Source organism: Blennius ocellaris, assembly GCF_963422515.1.
Source record: "Blennius ocellaris genome assembly, chromosome: 24".
NCBI classification, from domain to species: Eukaryota; Metazoa; Chordata; class Actinopteri; order Blenniiformes; family Blenniidae; genus Blennius; species Blennius ocellaris.
The window spans coordinates 13,171,218-13,188,394 of record NC_137673.1 but is presented as its reverse complement, the minus strand read 5'-3'; positions in this window follow the sequence as shown (position 1 = coordinate 13,188,394).

The following is a 17,177-nucleotide window of genomic DNA, read 5'->3' as shown; positions in this document are numbered from 1 at the left end:
ACCTACCAAATTTCAGCTCAATCGGACAATGTTTGGTAGCATGCTAATGGGCATGCTATGCTGCAAGCTAGCGGATACACCTGAAAAGCTCAGTGTGGTACTCCCCAGGTTGCCTCGATCCCGAATCTGGTCTTACTTCAATTCTAGTGTGAATGACACTGCACTTATGGAACAATAAAGGTTTTTCAAAAACTTCCACCGACATGATTTTGAGGGCCTTTGGCCAGGCCTCCTACAGAGGTCAGTGTGGGACGATAGAGTGACCTGGTGGAGTGCCGGGCCTAGGAGGCCCGGCCTTTGTCGGCGTGAACTAAGGTGTGAATGATGCAGCAATAAAGGTTTTTCAAAAACTTCCACCGACTTCCATCGTACAAAGGTCAGTGTGGGACGATGGAGTGACCTGGTGGAGTGCCGGGCCTAGGAGGCCCGGCCTTTGTCGGCGTGAACGAAGGTGTGAATGATGCAGCAATAAAGGTTTTTCAAAAACTTCCACCGACTTCCATCGTACAAAGGTCAGTGTGGGACGATGGAGTGACCTGGTGGAGTGCCGGGCCTAGGAGGCCCGGCCTTTGTCGGCGTGAACGAAGGTGTGAATGATGCAGCAATAAAGGTTTTTCAAAAACTTCCACCGACTTCCATCGTACAAAGGTCAGTGTGGGACGATGGAGTGACCTGGTGGGGTGCTGGGCCTAGGAGGCCCGGCCTTTGTCGGCGGTGTACAAAGGTGTGAATGATGCAGCAATAAAGGTTTTTCACAAACTTTCACCGACATGAATTACATGTCTGAGGCCAGACCTCCAACAAAGGTCAGTGTGGGACGATAGAGTGACCTGGTGGAGTGCCGGGCCTAGGAGGCCCGGCCTTTGTCGGCGGTGTACGAAACTGTGAATGTCGCAGCACTTATGAAACATGAAAGGTTTTTCAAAAACTTCCACCGACATGAATTTGAGGGCCTTTGTCAGTTGTGTACGGATTACAAAAGGAACCTGGCCTTTAACAAACTGCTGCATAAGCCAGCAGGTCAGCCCATAGAGCAGCACTGTAATGTCCCTGGCTCTCCATGCTGTCAATCACACAGCAGTGATGAGCCTGAAGCTACAGGAAGCTGCCCATATATGGAGTGATGCACTGACCAATCACAGTGGAGAATTTCACAGCTGCACCGAGCGCAGACACTCTGACGTCAGAGTGAGGCAGGGAGGATTATATTCCAAAACTTTGCAAACAACTGCTCTGAATCCATAGTTATCGGGGGAGTATGTGGATAAAAATACCATACTTTTGTAGGAATTTTTGTCCTCTTGCCGACTGTGTACGTTTGGAAGCAGTCAGAGGTAAACTTTGGACACCAGGGGGCGCTGTTTGGCGGTAACGCCCGATTTCTCCCATTAGGATTCAATGTAAACATTTTGGACGAAGAAAATGTTACTGTGTCGCTTTAACTCGTCATTCTGGGGACTTGTTTTGGAATTTACCCCACATATGTTACATCCTCTTGTTCGGCAGGGTCTCGCGGTCGTGGCGATGCCCTCGGTTTGTGGTTGAGAGTCACGGTTTGCAAACAGTTAAGAGTAGTTCGGGGAGTTTAAAATCGTTGATTTTGTTGGAGATATTTCCATTTCCCCATGTATTCGGATGACAGGAGCCAAAAAGGCGATTAGGGGGTGGGGAGCTTGGACGGCTAATAAAAATAAAACTGGACTAGGTAAGAAAATTTCCCTCTAGTGTTCAGTAGTAAACAACCTCCTCTATTTTTGTACATCTCAATTTAACCGATGTGACCTTCGCCCTATGAGGAGTTAAATTTTCCGTTTCTGACTTTTTTTCCCTTTTTTGGGCGAACACCTTACTTTGAAAGGCAAATAGCCGGCTTCCTGTTGGAGTTAGGTCAAAAGTTAGAGCGCATGAGTCGTAGGGCTCGAGTAGACGAAGAAGTTTCGTATTCGCGACATTTCTCTACGACATTCCTACGGACCGTGGCGGGCGATTGCAATTTTCTAGGTGGCGCTAGAGAGCCATTTTTGGATGTTCATGGAATGTTTTGACATGGTCACCGGCTCTATGCGATTTTGCACGAGCCATCCAAATTTGGTGAGTTTTTGAGCGTGGCTAGGGGGTCAAATATGAGCGTAAGTGAAAAGAAAAAGAAGAAAAAGAAAAAAAATAGTATAAGAATAATAAACATTCGAAATACAATATAGAATTTCGCCACCAGGTAGTGGCCGACGCCCCCTTCGGGGGCGCGGCCACTCTGAGAGGGTCAGGAGAGTAACTGGATGAGTGTGGGGCCTCCTACGGAGGCCCCACACTTTTGACGACGACGAAATCCAAAAGAGACCTGCCGTTGGCTGGGCCTAGGGCCCACCCGTTGGCGAGGTCCCTAATTAAAGCTGCAAGCAGCATTGGTCGGGACCTCGAGATTGCCCGTCGGGGGGGTGGCTATGAACGGTTAATAAAAAAAAATATTATTTAAGCAAAAAAAAAAAATAAAAAAAAAATAGTACTTTTATTTTGAAAAAACGGCGTCGGAACCAGCTAATTAGCTAGTGATGTGTGACCGCAGCACCCCCATTAGGCAACCTACCAAATTTCAGCTCAATCGAACAATGTTTACTAGCATGCTAACGGGCATGCTATGCCGCAAGCTAGCGGATACACCTGAAAATCTCAGTGTGGTACTCCCCAGGTTGCCCTGATCCCAAATCTGGTCTTACTTCAATTCTAGTGTGAATGACACTGCACTTATGGAACAATAAAGGTTTTTCAAAAACTTCCACCGACATGAATTATATGGCCTCAGGCCAGGCCTCCTACGGAGGTCAGTGTGTGACATGAGAGTGACCTGGTGGAGTGCCGGGCCTAGGAGGCCCGGCCTTTGTCGGCAGTGTGCGAAGGTGTGAATGATGCAATAAAGGTTTTTCACAAACTTCCACCGACATGAATTACATGTCTCAGGCCAGACCTCGTACAGGTTTTGCATGTCCTCATGACAGGAGAACATGAGACATGAGAGTGAGGTCAGGTCACATGAGAGTAACCTGACCTGAGAATGATTGGTGAGGTCACTCTCAGGTCAAACTGCAGGATATGACAGGCTGTCAATCACACAGCAGTGATGAGCCTGAAGCTACAGGAAGCTGCCCATATATGGAGTGATGCACTGACCAATCACAGTGGAGAATTTCACAGCTGCGCCGAGCGCGGACACTCTGACGTCAGAGTGAGGCAGAGAGGATTATATTAGAAGATTTTGCGAACAACTGCTCTTAATCTATACTTATCGGGGGAGTATGTGGATAAAAATACCATACTTTTGTAGGAATTTTTGTCCTCTTTAAGACGGTGTACGCTTGGAAGCAGTCGGAGGTAAACTTTGGACACCAGGGGGCGCTGTTTGGCAGGAACGGCAGATTTGGCTCCATCCGCTATAGTGTTAAGATTTCGGACGAGAAAAATGTTACTGTGTCGCTTTAACTCGTCATTCTGGGGACTTGTTTTGGAATTTTCCCCACATATGTTACATCCTCTTGTTCGGCAGGGTCTCGTGAGCGTGGCGATGCCCTCGGTTTGTGGCTGAGAGTCACGGTTTGCAAGCAGTTAAGAGTAGTTCGGGGAGTTTAAAATCGTTGATTTTGTGGGAGAATTTTCGGTTTCCCCATGTTAATGGATGACAGGAGCCAAAAAGGCGATTAGGGGGTGGGGAGCTTGGACGGCTAATAAAAATTAAACTGGACTAGGTAAGAAAAATTCCCTCTAAATTATTGTAGTAAACAATCTCCTCTATTTTTGTATATCTCAATTTAACCGATACGACCTTCGCCCTATGATGGTTTAGATTTTCCGTTTCGGCCTTTTTCTCCCTTTTTTGGGCGAACACCTTACTTTGAAAGGCAAATAGCCGGCTTCCTGTTGGAGTTAGGTCAAAAGTTAGAGCGCGTGAGTCGTAGGGCTCGAGTAGACGAAGAAGTTTCGTATTCGCGACATATCTCTACGACATTCCTACAGACTGTGGTCGGCGATTAAACGTGTCTAGGTGGCGCTAGAGAGCCATTTTTGGATTTTCTCAGAATTTTGTGACGTAAGATTGTGGAGTGCCACACTTTTGACGAGTCTCCCAAATTTGGTGAGTTTTTGAGCGTGTTTAGGGGGTCAAAATGAGGGATTTATCCGTGAAAAAATATATAATAAGAAACATTCGAAGAACAATATAGAATTTCGCCACCAGGTAGTGGCCGACGCCCCCTTTGGGGGCGTCGGCCACTCTGGGAGGGTCAGGAGAGTTCTGGATGAGTGCGGGCCCTCCTTCGGAGGGCCCGCACTTTTGGCGACGACGAAATCCAAAAGAGACCTGCCGTTGGCTGGGCCTAGGGCCCAGCCGTTGGCGAGGTCCCTAATTAAAGCTGCAAGCAGCATTGGTCGGGACCTCGAGACTGCCCGTCGGGGGGGTGGCTATGAACGGTTAATTAAAAAAAATATTATTTAAGCAAAAAAAAAAAAAAAAAAAATTTGTACTTTTATTTTGAAAAAACGGCGTCGGAACCAGCTAATTAGCTAGTGATTTGTGACCGCAGCACCCCCATTAGGCCACCTACCAAATTTCAGCTCAATCGAACAATGTTTACAAGCATGCTAACGGGCATGCTATGCCGCAAGCTAGCGGATACACCTGAAAAGCTCAGTGTGGTACTCCCCAGGTTGCCCCGATCCCGAATCTGGTCTTACTTCAATTCTAGTGTGAATGACACTGCACTTATGGAACAATAAATGTTTTTCAAAAACTTCCACCGACATGAATTATATGGCCTCAGGCCAGGCCTCCTACGGAGGTCAATGTGGGACGATGGAGTGACCTGGTGGAGTGCCGGGCCTAGGAGGCCCGGCCTTTGTCGGCGTAAACGAAGGTGTGATTGATCCAGCAATAAAGGTTTTTCACAAACTCTCACCGACATGAATTACATGTCTCAGGCCAGACCTCGTACAGGTTTTGCATGTCCTCATGACAGGAGAACATGAGACATGAGAGTGAGGTCAGGTCACATGAGAGTAACCTGACCTGAGAATGACTGGTGAGGTCACTCTCAGGTCAAACTGCAGGATATGACAGGCTGTCAATCACACAGCAGTGATGAGCCTGAAGCTACAGGAAGCTGCCCATATATGGAGTGATGCACTGACCAATCACAGTGGAGAATTTCACAGCTGCGCCGAGCGCGGACACTCTGACGTCAGAGTGTGAGACAGGGAGGATTATATTAGAAGATTTTGCGAACAACTGCTCTGAATCCATAGTTATCGGGGGAGTATGTGGATAAAAATACCATACTTTTGTAGGAATTTTTGTCCTCTTTAATACTGTCTGGGTTTGGAAGCAGTCAGAGGTAAACTTTGGACACCAGGGGGCGCTGTTTGGCAGGAACGCCGGATATCTCCCATCAGGATTCAATGTAAAAATGTAGAACGAAAAAAATGTTACTCTGTCGCTTTAACTCGTCATTCTGGGGACTTGTTTTGGAATTTTCCCCACATATGTTACATCCTCTTGTTCGGCAGGGTCTCGCGGGCATGGCGATGCCCTCGGTTTGTGGCTGAGAGTCACGGTTTGCAAACAGTTAAGAGTAGTTCGGGGAGTTTAAAATCGTTGATTTTGGGGGAGAATTTTATGTTTCCCCATGTTAATGGTTGACAGGAGCCAAAAAGGCGATTAGGGGGTGGGGAGCTTGGACGGCTAATAAAAATTAAACTGGACTAGGTAAGAAAATTTCCCTCTAGAGTTCAGTAGTAAACAATCTCCTCTATTTTTGTATATCTCAATTGAACCGATGCGACCTTCGCCCTATGAGGAGTTAAATTTTCCGTTTCGGCCTTTTTTTCCCTTTTTTGGGCGAACACCTTACATTGAAAGGCAAATAGCCGGCTTCCTGTTGGAGTTAGGTCAAAAGTTAGAGCGCGTGAGTCGAAGGGCTCGAGTAGACGAATAAATTTCGTATTCGCGACATTTCTCTACGACATTCCTACGGACCGTGGCGGGCGATTGAAATTTTCTAGGTGGCGCTAGAGAGCCATTTTTGGACTTCTTGGGGATTTTTTTACAGAAACCTCGAATGGAGCGCAGACGTGACGAGACTTCCAAATTTGGTGAGTTTTTGAGCGTGTTTAGGGGGTGAAAAATGAGGCTAAGCGCAAAAAAAAATATATAATTAAAGCTGCAAGCAGCATTGGTCGGGACCTCGAGACTGCCCGTCGGGGGGGTGGCTATGAACGGTTCAAAATATTTGCTTAAATATTAAAAAAAAAAAAAAAAAAATTATGACTTTTATTTTGAAAAAACTGCGTCAAAACCAGCTAATTAGCTAGTGATTTGTGATCGCAGCAACCCCATTAGGCTAACTACCAAATTTCGGCTCAATCAGACAATGTTTCCTCGCATGCTAACAGGCATGCTAAGCCGCAAGCTAGCCGAGCTGCCTAAAAACGTCTGTTGGGTGCTCCCCTGATGGCCCCGATCCTGAATCTGGTCTTACTTCAATTCTAGTGTAAAAGACACAGCACTTATGGCACAATAAAGATTTTTCAAAAACTTCCACCGACATGAATTATATGGCCTCAGGCCAGGCCTCCTACGGAGGTCAGTGTGGGACATGAGACTGACCTGGTGGAGTGCCGGGCCTAGGAGGCCCGGCCTTTGTCGGCGTGAACGAAGGTGTGAATGATGCATCAATGAAGGTTTTTCACAAACTTTCACCGACATGAATTACATGTCTCAGGCCAGACCTCGTACAGGTTTTGCATGTCCTCATGACAGGACAACATGAGACATGAGAGTGAGGTCAGGTCACGTGAGAGTAACCTGACCTGAGAATGACTGGTGAGGTCACTCTCAGGTCAAACTGCAGGATATGACAGGCTGTCAATCACACAGCAGTGATGAGCCTGAAGCTACAGGAAGCTGCCCATATATGGAGTGATGCACTGACCAATCACAGTGGAGAATTTCACAGCTGCGCCGAGCGCGGACACTCTGACGTCAGAGTGTGAGACAGGGAGGATTATATTAGAAGATTTTGCGAACAACTGCTCTTAATCTATACTTATCGGGGGAGTATGTGGACAAAAATACCATACTTTTGTAGGAATTTTTGTCCTCTTTAAGATTGTGTACGCTTGGAAGCAGTCAGAGGTAAACTTTGGACACCAGGGGGCGCTGTTTGGCAGGAACGGCAGATTTGGCTCCATCCGCTATAGTGTTAAGATTTCGGACGAGAAAAATTTTACTGTGTCGCTTTAACTCGTCATTCTGGGGACTTGTTTTGGAATTTTCCCCACATATGTTACATCCTCTTGTTCGGCAGGGTCTCGTGTACGTGGCGATGCCCTCGGTTTGTGGCTGAGAGTCACGGTTTGCAAACAGTTAAGAGTAGTTCGGGGAGTTGTAAATCGTTGATTTTCGGCGAGAATTTTCCGTTTCCCCATGTTAATGGATGACAGGAGCCAAAATGCCGATTAGGGGGTGGGGAGCTTGGACGGCTAATAAAAATTAAACTGGACTAGGTAAGAAAATTTCCCTCTAGAGTTCAGTAGTAAACAATCTCCTCTATTTTTGTATATCTCAATTTAACCGATGCGACCTTTGCCCTATGAGGAGTTAAATTTTCCGTTTCTGCCTTTTTTTCCCTTTTTTGGGCGAATACCTTACATTGAAAGGCAAATAGCCGGCTTCCTGTTGGAGTTAGGTCAAAAGTTAGAGCGCGTGAGTCGTAGGGGTCGAGTAGACGAAGAAGTTTCGTATTCGCTGTTTTTCTCTACGACATTCTTACGGACCGTGGCGGGTGATTGCAATTTTCTAGGTGGCGCTAGAGAGCCATTTTTGGATTTTTGGGGAATTTTTTGACGTGAGATTGTGGAGTGCCACACTTTTGACGAGTCTCCCAAATTTGGTGAGTTTTTGAGCGTGTTTAGGGGGTTCGGAGGGCCCGCACTTTTGGCGACGACGAAATCCAAAAGAGACCTGCCGTTGGCTGGGCCTAGGGCCCACCCGTTGGCGAGGTCCCTAATTAAAGCTGCAAGCAGCATTGGTCGGGACCTCGAGACTGCCCGTCGGGGGGGTGGCTATGAACGGTTAATAAAAAAGACAATTTTTTAAGTAAAAAAAAAAAAAAAAAAAAAAAAAAGACTTTTATTTTGAAAAAACGGCGTCAAAACCAGCTAATTAGCTAGTGATTTGTGATCGCAGCAACCCCATTAGGCTACCTACCAAATTTCGGCTCAATCAGACAATGTTTGCGACCATGCTAGCAGGCATGCTAAGCCGCAAGCTAGCCGAGCTGCCTGAAAATGTCTGTTGGGTACTCCCCAGATGGCCCCGATCCTGAATCTGGTCTTACTTCAATTGTAGTGTAAAAGACACAGCACTTATGGCACAATAAAGGTTTTTCAAAAACTTCCACCGACATGAATTACATGGCCTCAGGCCAATCCTCCTACAGAGGTCAGTGTGGGACATGAGAGTGACCTGGAGGAGTGCCGGGCCTAGGAGGCCCGGCCTTTGTCGGCGTGAACGAAGGTGTGAATGATGCAGCATTAAAGCTTTTTCAAAAACTTCCACCGACTTCCATCGTACAAAGGTCAGTGTGGGACGATGGAGTGACCTGGTGGAGTGCCGGGCCTAGGAGGCCCGGCCTTTGTCGGCAGTGTGCAAAGGTGTGAATGATGCAATAAAGGTTTTTCACAAACTTCCACCGACATGAATTACATGTCTCAGGCCAGGTCTCATACAGGTTTTGCATGTCCTCATGACAGGAGAACATGAGACATGAGAGTGAGGTCAGGTCACATGAGAGTAACCTGACCTGAGAATGACTGGTGAGGTCACTCTCAGGTCAAACTGCAGGATATGACAGGCTGTCAATCACACAGCAGTGATGAGCCTGAAGCTACAGGAAGCTGCCCATATATGGAGTGATGCACTGACCAATCACAGTGGAGAATTTCACAGCTGCGCCGAGCGCGGACACTCTGACGTCAGAGTGAGACAGGGAGGATTATATTAGGAGATTTTGCGAACAACTGCTCATAATCTATACTTATCGGGGGAGTATGTGGATAAAAATACCATACTTTTGTAGGAATTTTTGTCCTCTTTAATACTGTGTGGGGTTGGAAGCAGTCAGAGGTAAACCTTGGACACCAGGGGGCGCTGTTTGGCAGGAACGGCAGATTTGGCTCCATCCGCTATAGTGTTAAGATTTCGGACGAGAAACAATTTTACTCTATCGCTTTAACTCGTGATTCTGGGGACTTGTTTTGGAATTTTCCCCACATATGTTACATCCTCTTGTTCGGCAGGGTCTCGCGGTCGTGGCGATGCCCTCGGTTTGTGGCTGAGAGTCACGGTTTGCAAACAGTTAAGAGTAGTTCGGGGAGTTTTAAATCGTTGATTTTCGGCGAGAATTTTCCGTCTCCCCATGTTAATGGATGACAGGAGCCAAAATGCCGATTAGGGGGTGGGGAGCTTGGACGGCTAATAAAAATTAAACTGGACTAGGTAAGAAAATTTCCCTCTAGAGTTCAGTAGTAAACAATCTCCTCTATTTTTGTATATCTCAATTTAACCGATGCGATCTTCGCCCTATGAGGAGTTAAATTTTCCGTTTCTGCCTTTTTTTCCCTTTTTTGGGCGAACACCTTACTTTGAAAGGCAAATAGCCGGCTTCCTGTTGGAGTTAGGTCAAAAGTTAGAGCGCGTGAGTCGTAGGGCTCGAGTAGACGAAGAAGTTTTGTATTCGCGACATTTCTCTACGACATTCCTACGGACCGTGGCGGGCGGTTGCAATTTTCTAGGTGGCGCTAGAGAGCCATTTTTGGATTTTTTGTGAATTTTTTGACGTGAGATTGTGGAGTGCCACACTTTTGACGAGTCTCCCAAATTTGGTGAGTTTTTGAGCGTGTTTAGGGGGTTCGGAGGGCCCGCACTTTTGGCGACGACGAAATCCAAAAGAGACCTGCCGTTGGCTGGGCCTAGGGCCCACCCGTTGGCGAGGTCCCTAATTAAAGCTGCAAGCAGCATTGGTCGGGACCTCGAGATTGCCCGTCGGGGGGGTGGCTATGAACGGTTAATTAAAAAAAAAATTATTTAAGCAAAAAAAAAAAAAAAAAAAAATTAGTACTTTTATTTTGAAAATGCGGGGTCAAAACCAGGTAATTAGTTAGTGGTTTGTGACCGCAGCGCTCCCATTAGGCCACCTACCAAATTTCAGCTCAATCGGACAATGTTTGGTAGCATGCTAATGTGCATGCTATGCCGCAAGCTAGCGGATGCACCTGAAAAGCTCAGTGTGGTACTCCCCAGGTTGCCCCGATCCCGAATCTGGTCTTACTTCAATTCTAGTGTGAATGACACTGCACTTATGGAACAATAAATGTTTTTCAAAAACTTCCACCGACATGAATTATATGGCCTCAGGCCAGGCCTCCTACGGAGGTCAATGTGGGACGATGGAGTGACCTGGTGGAGTGCCGGGCCTAGGAGGCCCGGCCTTTGTCGGCGTAAACGAAGGTGTGATTGATCCAGCAATAAAGGTTTTTCACAAACTCTCACCGACATGAATTACATGTCTCAGGCCAGACCTCGTACAGGTTTTGCATGTCCTCATGACAGGAGAACATGAGACATGAGAGTGAGGTCAGGTCACATGAGAGTAACCTGACCTGAGAATGACTGGTGAGGTCACTCTCAGGTCAAACTGCAGGATATGACAGGCTGTCAATCACACAGCAGTGATGAGCCTGAAGCTACAGGAAGCTGCCCATATATGAAGTGATGCACTGACCAATCACAGTGGAGAATTTCACAGCTGCGCCGAGCGCGGACACTCTGACGTCAGAGTGTGAGACAGGGAGGATTATATTAGAAGATTTTGCGAACAACTGCTCTTAATCTATACTTATCGGGGGAGTATGTGGACAAAAATACCATACTTTTGTAGGAATTTTTGTCCTCTTTAATACTGTGTGGGTGTGGAAGCAGTCAGAGGTAAACTGTGGACACCAGGGGGCGCTGTTTGGCAGGAACGGCAGATTTGGCTCCATCCGCTATAGTGTTAAGATTTCGGACGAGAAACAATTTTACTCTATCGCTTTAACTCGTCATTCTGGGGACTTGTTTTGGAATTTTCCCCACATATGTTACATCCTCTTGTTCGGCAGGGTCTCGTGGGCGTGGCGATGCCCTCGGTTTGTGGCTGAGAGTCATGGTTTGCAAACAGTTAAGAGTAGTTCGGGGAGTTTAAAATCGTTGATTTTCGGCGAGAATTGTCCGTTTCCCCATGTTAATGGATGACAGGAGCCAAAAAGGCGATTAGGGGGTGGGGAGCTTGGACGGCTAATAAAAAGTAAACTGGACTAGGTAAGAAAAATTCCCTCTAAATATTTGTAGTAAACAATCTCCTCTATTTTTGTATATCTCAATTTAACCGATACGACCTTCGCCCTATGATGGTTTAGATTTTCCGTTTCAGCCTTTTTCTCCCTTTTTTGGGCGAACACCTTACTTTGAAAGGCAAATAGCCGGCTTCCTGTTGGAGTTAGGTCAAAAGTTAGAGTGCGTGAATCGTAGGGGTCGAGTAGACGAAGAAGTTTCGTATTCGCTGTTTTTCTCTACGACATTCTTACGGACCGTGGCGGGTGATTGCAATTTTCTAGGTGGCGCTAGAGAGCCATTTTTGGATATTTGGGGAATTTTTTGACGTGAGATTGTGGAGTGCCACACTTTTGACGAGTCTCCCAAATTTGGTGAGTTTTTGAGCGTGTTTAGGGGGTTCGGAGGGCCCGCACTTTTGGCGACAACGAAATCCAAAAGAGACCTGCCGTTGGCTGGGCCTAGGGCCCACCCGTTGGCGAGGTCCCTAATTAAAGCTGCAAGCAGCATTGGTCGGGACCTCGAGATTGCCCGTCGGGGGGGTGGCTATGAACGGTTAATTAAAAAAAAATATTATTTAAGCAAAAAATAAATAAATAAAAAATGTGTACTTTTATTTTGAAAAAACGGCGTCGGAACCAGCTAATTAGCTAGTGATTTGTGACCGCAGCACCCCCATTAGGCCACCTACCAAATTTCAGCTCAATCGAACAATGTTTACTAGCATGCTAACGGGCATGCTATGCCGCAAGCTAGCGGATACACCTGAAAATCTCAGTGTGGTACTCCCCAGGTTGCCCCGATCCCAAATCTGGTCTTACTTCAATTCTAGTGTGAATGACACTGCACTTATGGAACAATAAAGGTTTTTCAAAAACTTCCACCGACATGAATTATATGGCCTCAGGCCAGGCCTCCTACGGAGGTCAGTGTGGGACATGAGACTGACCTGGTGGAGTGCCGGGCCTAGGAGGCCCGGCCTTTGTCGGCGTGAACGAAGGTGTGAATGATGCATCAATGAAGGTTTTTCACAAACTTTCACCGACATGAATTACATGTCTCAGGCCAGACCTCGTACAGGTTTTGCATGTCCTCATGACAGGAGAACATGAGACATGAGAGTGAGGTCAGGTCACATGAGAGTAACCTGACCTGAGAATGACTGGTGAGGTCACTCTCAGGTCAAACTGCAGGACATGACAGGCTGTCAATCACACAGCAGTGATGAGCCTGAAGCTACAGGAAGCTGCCCATATATGGAGTGATGCACTGACCAATCACAGTGGAGAATTTCACAGCTGCACCGAGCGCGGACACTCTGACGTCAGAGTGAGACAGAGAGGATTATATTAGAAGATTTTGCGAACAACTGCTCTTAATCTATACTTATCGGGGGTGTATGTGGATAAAAATACCATACTTTTGTAGGGATTTTTGTCCTCTTTCAGAATGTATGGGTTTGGAAGCAGTCGGAGGTAAACTTTGGACACCAGGGTGCGCTGTTTGGCGACAACGCCGGATATCTCCCATCAGGATTCAATGTAAAAATGTAGAACGAAGAAAATGTTACTGTGTCGCTTTAACTCGTCATTCTGGGGACTTGTTTTGGAATTTTCCCCACATATGTTACATCCTCTTGTTCGGCAGGGTCTCGCGGTAGTGGCGATGCCCTCGGTTTGTGGCTGAGAGTCACGGTTTGCAAACAGTTAAGAGTAGTTCGGGGAGTTTAAAATCGTTGATTTTCGGCGAGAATTTTCGGTTTCCCCATGTTAATGGATGACAGGAGCCAAAAAGGCGATTAGGGGGTGGGGAGCTTGGACGGCTAATAAAAATTAAACTGGACTAGGTAAGAAAAATTCCCTCTAAATATTTGTAGTAAACAATCTCCTTTATTTTTGTATATCTCAATTTCACCGATACGACCTTCGCCCTATGATGGTTTAGATTTTCCGTTTCTGCCTTTTTTTCCCTTTTTTGGGTGAACGCCTTACTTTGAAAGGCAAATAGCGGCCTTCCTGTTGGAGTTAGGTCAAAAGTTAGAGCGCGTGCGTCGTAGGGCTCGAGTAGACGAACAAATTTCGTATTCGCGACATTTCTCTACGACATTCCTACGGACCGTGGCGGGCGATTTAAATTTTCTAGGTGGCGCTAGAGAGCCATTTTTGGACTTTCATGGAATGTTTTGACATGATCTTCTGAAGGCTGCGACTTTTCACGAGCCATCCAAATTTGGTGAGTTTTTGAGCGTGTTTAGGGGGTCAAATATGAGTGAAAGTGAAAAGAAAAACGAACGAATAATAATAATTAAAGCTGCAAGCAGCATTGGTCGGGACCTCGAGATTGCCCGTCGGGGGGGTGGCTATCAACGGTTAATTAAAAAAAATATTATTTAAGCAAAAAAAAAAAAAAAAAAAAAATTGTACTTTTATTTTGAAAAAACGGCGTCGGAACCAGCTAATTAGCTAGTGATGTGTGACCGCAGCACCCCCATTAGGCAACCTACCAAATTTCAGCTCAATCGAACAATGTTTACTAGCATGCTAACGGGCATGCTATGCCGCAAGCTAGCGGATGCACCTGAAAATCTCAGTGTGGTACTCCCCAGGTTGCCCCGATCCCAAATCTGGTCTTACTTCAATTCTAGTGTGAATGACACTGCACTTATGGAACAATAAAGGTTTTTCAAAAACTTCCACCGACATGAATTATATGGCCTCAGGCCAGGCCTCCTACGGAGGTCAGTGTGTGACATGAGACTGACCTGGTGGAGTGCCGGGCCTAGGAGGCCCGGCCTTTGTCGGTGGTGTACGGAGGTGTGAATGACGCAGCACTTATGGAACAGGAAAGGTTTTTCAAAAACTTCCACCGACATGAATGTGAGGGCCTTTGTCAGTTGTGTACGGATTACAAAAGTAAGCTGGCATTGGCCAGGCCTGCGGCCTGGCCTTTCGTAAACTGTGGCTCAAGCCCGTCGGGGTGGCCACGATACTCTAGACCAGTTAATGATCATTTTTTATCTTTTAAAAAAAATAGTATTTTTTTAATTACTTTTATTTTGAAAGAAACGGCTGAAAACCAGCTAATTATGTAGTGATTCATGACCGCAGCGGCCCCATTAGGCCACCTACCAAACTTCAGCTCAATCGGATAATGTTTGTTAAAATGCTAACTGGCATGCTAGGCCTATGAGATCCTGAAAATGTCACTGAGATGCTCCACCTCCCCCTCCCCCGGTCCCCGGAGCAGGATTGCGCAATCCTGCTGTAGGATTTCACAGCAGGTGCACGTCACTTTGGCTCATTAAGTGTCAGAGCTAGAGTGGAAGAGAGTGAAGATGAATTCCAGAACTTTGCGAACAACTGCTCTGAATCCATAGTTATCGGGGGAGTATGTGGATAAAAATACCATACTTTTGTAGGAATTTGTATCCTCTTTCGGACTGTGTGGGTTTGGAAGCAGTCGAAGGTAAAATTTGGACACCAGGGGGCGCTGTTTGGCGACAACGCCGGATATCTCCCATCAGGATTCAATGTAAAAATGTAGAACGGAAAAAATGTTACTCTGTCGCTTTAACTCGTCATTCTGGGGACTTGTTTTGGAATTTTCCCCACATATGTTACATCCTCTTGTTCGGCAGGGTCTCGCGGTCGTGGCGATGCCCTCGGTTTGTGGCTGAGAGTCACGGTTTGCAAACAGTTAAGAGTAGTTCGGGGAGTTTAAAATCGTTGATTTTGGGGGAGAATTTTCGGTTTCCCCATGTTAATGGATGACAGGAGCCAAAAAGGCGATTAGGGGGTGGGGAGCTTGGACGGCTAATAAAAATTAAACTGGACTAGGTAAGAAAAATTCCCTCTAAATATTTGTAGTAAACAATCTCCTCTATTTTTGTATATCTCAATTTAACCGATACGACCTTCGCCCTATGATGGTTTAGATTTTCCGTTTCGGCCTTTTTTTGCCTTTTTTGGGCGAACACCTTACTTTGAAAGGCAAATAGCGGCCTTCCTGTTGGAGTTAGGTCAAAAGTTAGAGCGCGTGAGTCGTAGGGCTCGAGTAGACGAACAAATTTCGTATTCGCGACATTTCTCTACGACATTCCTACGGACCGTGGCGGGCGATTAAATGTGTCTAGGTGGCGCTAGAGAGCCATTTTTGGAATTTAATGGAATTTATTGACGTGATAATATAGATTGCCACACTTTTGACGAGTCTTCCAAATTTGGTGAGTTTTTGAGCGTGTTTAGGGGGTCAAATATGCGATTTAGTCCGTGAAAGAAAAAGAAAAATAAAAAAAGAATAAACATTCGAAAAACAATATATAATTTCGCCACCAGGTAGTGGCCGACGCCCCCTTCGGGGGCGTCGGCCACTCTGGGAGGGTCAGGGGAGTAACCGGATGAGTGCGGGCCCTCCTTCGGAGGGCCCGCACTTTTGGCGACGACGAAATCCAAAAGAGACCTGCCGTTGGCTGGGCTTAGGGCCCAGCCGTTGGCGAGGTCCCTAATTAAAGCTGCAAGCAGCATTGGTCGGGACCTCGAGATTGCCCGTCGGGGGGGTGGCTATGAACGGTTAATAAAAAAGACAATTTTTTAAGTAAAAAAAAAAAAAAAAAAAAAAAGACTTTTATTTTGAAAAAACGGCGTCAAAACCAGCTAATTAGCTAGTGATTTGTGATCGCAGCCACCCCATTAGGCTACCTACCAAATTTCGGCTCAATCAGACAATGTTTGCGACCATATTAGCAGGCATGCTAAGCCGCAAGCTAGCCGAGCTGCCTGAAAATGTCTGTTAGGTACTCCCCAGATGGCCCCGATCCTGAATCTGGTCTTACTTCAATCGTAGTGTAAAGGACACAGCACTTATGGCACAATAAAGGTTTTTCAAAAACTTCCACCGACATGAATTACATGGCCTCAGGCCAAGCCTCCTACAGAGGTCAGTGTGGGACATGAGAGTGACCTGGTGGAGTGCCGGGCCTAGGAGGCCCGGCCTTTGTCGGCGTGAACGAAGGTGTGAATGATGCAGCAATAAAGCTTTTTCAAAAACTTCCACCGACTTCCATCGTACAAAGGTCAGTGTGGGACGATGGAGTGACCTGGTGGAGTGCCGGGCCTAGGAGGCCCGGCCTTTGTCGGCGGTGTGCGAAGGTGTGAATGATGCCATAAAGGTTTTTCAAAAACTTCCACCTACATGAATTATATGGCCTCAGGCCAGGCCTCCTACGGAGGTCAGTGTGTGACATGAGAGTGACCTGGTGGAGTGCCGGGCCTAGGAGGCCCGGCCTTTGTCGGCGGTGTGCGAAGGTGTGAATGATGCAATAATTGTTTTTCACAAACTTCCACCGACATGAATTACATGTCTCAGGCCAGACCTCGTACAGGTTTTGCATGTCCTCATGACAGGAGAACATGAGACATGAGAGTGAGGTCAGGTCACATGAGAGTAACCTGACCTGAGAATGACTGGTGAGGTCACTCTCAGGTCAAACTGCAGGATATGACAGGCTGTCAATCACACAGCAATGATGAGCCTGAAGCTACAGGAAGCTGCCCATATATGGAGTGATGCACTGACCAATCACAGTGGAGAATTTCACAGCTGCGCCGAGCGCGGACACTCTGACGGCAGAGTGAGCCAGAGAGGATTATATTCAAAGATTTTGCGAACAACTGCTCTTAATCTATACTTATCGGGGGAGTATGTGGATAAAAATACCATACTTTTGTAGGGATTTTTGTTCTCTTTCAGAATGTGGGGGTTTGGA